The sequence below is a fragment of the Morone saxatilis genome, unplaced genomic scaffold, assembly GCF_004916995.1.
Source record: "Morone saxatilis isolate NCDOM2014 unplaced genomic scaffold, NCSU_SB_2.0 Contig9, whole genome shotgun sequence".
NCBI classification, from domain to species: domain Eukaryota; kingdom Metazoa; phylum Chordata; class Actinopteri; family Moronidae; genus Morone; species Morone saxatilis.
In genome coordinates this window covers 18,554,255-18,557,062 of record NW_023340268.1, presented here as the reverse complement: position 1 = coordinate 18,557,062, position 2,808 = coordinate 18,554,255, and positions in this window count along the sequence as shown.

Sequence of the window (2,808 nt, the reverse complement as noted above, 5' to 3'; positions counted from 1 at the left end):
GGTAAAGTCAAGCTAGTCAAAGAGAGTCAGCGCAAGACCGGAAAATGGGGCAAAATTACCTTCACAATAATTTGATAATACATTATATTAACTATCACCAAGACCTACAAGTAAAGCTTTTTTTTGTAGTAACTAAATATAATTAATCACATTCTTGAACTGACACAAATCAGCTTAAATGTGATGTTATGAGTTGATACAATTTAGACTTTTGTCTGTAATAGATTTGTAACTGAATATTAATTAATCAAATAACTTAATAATATCATATATTAAATATTAAATAAAACAGCTGTCCATTACCTCAGCACAGAATATTCTTCTTTGTTCTCTCTTTGAGACTTCACTGAACCAGATGCTTTTTGCGAAAGTGACCTTTATTTTGAAATGACAACCACTGCAAGCGGAAGTCGCATTCTTCTCGCTCTGTCGACTCACTTTACCGCAAAGTTCTGTGAGAGTCACACAGCTAAGGTGTGTGAGGGGAAGCTGAGAGGGGATTTCTATCGTCGGTAACCAAACAAACCCCCACAGTCAGGCTGAATGGCTGTACGTTTACACTTCCTGTCAGTATTTGTGTTTTGTTGAAGAGACGATGTCAAAAACAGACAGCAAAGCAGCTGCAGACATGACAGAGGCGGTAAGTTAGTCTGGTGTGAGCTATGTGTTTTAGAAAATACTTTTCCTGACGGCTTTCTTTGCCTTTTAGATGGAGAAAACGATGCAGCGACTTCAAGGCAGATTCCAGGCAGTCTCTGAACAGCTGGAGTCCAAACATATCCTTTTATTTACTGTAACAGTTTACACCCAAACTACAGCTACTAACTTCGCTTTTAGGCGTTTAAGGCGTAGCTCAGAAACGCCGCAGCTTTATGTTCTGTTTGGATTAAATTCGCTGTTCAGTCTGTGGTTGTGTGAGCTAAAAACACACCTGAGAGCACTTTGTAATCAAACACTGGTCCTGCCTGTCAAACACACACCTGTAGTAACATGCACGGCCACTGGGGGGCGTTCAAACGGTCTTTGTCAGGCTTTCCACTCTTCCAACAGTTACAAACTCTGGTTTTGGACAAAATAAACTTAATTCAGCGAACGTAGATAGACTACACAGCGGTTTACAGCCTCTACAGCTGCACACGGAGCACAACCAGCTCTGTAAACAAACCACAGAGAAGGCTGCGATAACAACACCAGCAAATGGGGACACCATGACTCCACTCTGTGTGTACATACCGGCGAACTAAGCTTGTTTGCCTGCTATCTAGCTCTAATTTGTTAAATCACATATGTAAGCATGAATGTGGTAGTCAGCCATTAATGTAACGTTAGTCATTATTGGTTGCTGTGTCGTGTTTTATTGTGTTGCTGGTCCAACAACTGGTACCAGGTTTACGTGTTCTGGCAGATCCTTCACTCTGGCACTAGACGCGATGGGAACCCGCATTGATGACCTTGAGAAGAACGTGGCGGAGCTCATGACACAGGCTGGCATGGAGGAGCAGTCTGTTTCAAAGTGACCGTTTCTGTCGGATGAGCTCGCCATGTAACCTCCCACGGACGGCTTCCTGCTGATTTGGCCAAACAGTGACGTCACTTTTGTGGCGCCTGCACGTCCCACACATTCATCAGAAATCATGAAATGGGACTGAGCTGCCATCCAGTTGAATGATATCAGTCTTATTCAAGATGTGTGTGTTTTCCCCAGGTGCTACAGTACTGCTAACAAATCACAAACACTAACCCAGGTTAATGAGGCTTGGAGCGACATGCTAACCCAAACAAAAAGACACGTCCAGTCAGATTACAGCTGACCAAGGTGCTCGCCTATAGGGATTTATTATCAATATATTTCTTCACATTCAGTGTTTTCTTACCAAAAACAATCTTGTTTGTACCCTCAAGGTGTAACAGACACATTGAATGCATTTACTACCTCACAATATTTTCCAAGCCTTTTTTTAATGTCTTTATCTGCATTGTACAGACGCTGGGGTCTTCTCTTCTACTGCCATCAACTGTTAATGTGTTTGTTAGAGCTGCAAGGATTAGTCAGTTAATCAAACTATTTAATTAATCGCCAACAATGTTGACAATCGATTAAGCATTAATGTTTTAGAAAAAACAAGTGTGAATATTTTCTTTAGTCCACTGTGACACTAAACTGAATACCTTAGGTTAGTGGACATTGAGGANNNNGCTTTGGGAAACAGCGATCAACATATTTTACAATTTCCTGCCATTTTACGGACCAAACAACCGATCGGTTAATCAAGGGAATAATCGATATATTGATTGATAATTAGTAATAATCGTTAGTTGCGGCCCTGTAGCTATGTGCAGTAGGTGCACCGATGTGGCTGCGTGTCCAATGCAGGGACCAGCTTGTCAGAACATAGTCGTAGTTCCTGTCATGGGGCAAACACTCAGCAAGCTGCCTTTAAACCTGGAGGAAGGAGATTAGAGTGTCACCACCAAAGAAAGAGTATGCTGTGGCATGTGAGCAGGCAGCTGAAGCTTACGACACGGCCGAGCGACACTGTTAGCTGAGCTGTTCTTTGGCTGCACTCTGAAGCCAAAACACAAGGGTGTCTTCATTTTTTAGCCAAAGTCAGAGCATGAATTTATAGTCCCTGTGAACAGCAGATCATTTATATCATGACTTTCATTTCATTTCAGCCCAGCAGCGAGTGTGCAGATCAATATCCGTTGGCCATTTATATCCTGAAAGACGCACAGTGGCATGTGAAATTAGACATGGCGTTATTGGGAGAAAATCTAGTTTTGGGAAATGTCTTTCATACACTCTGC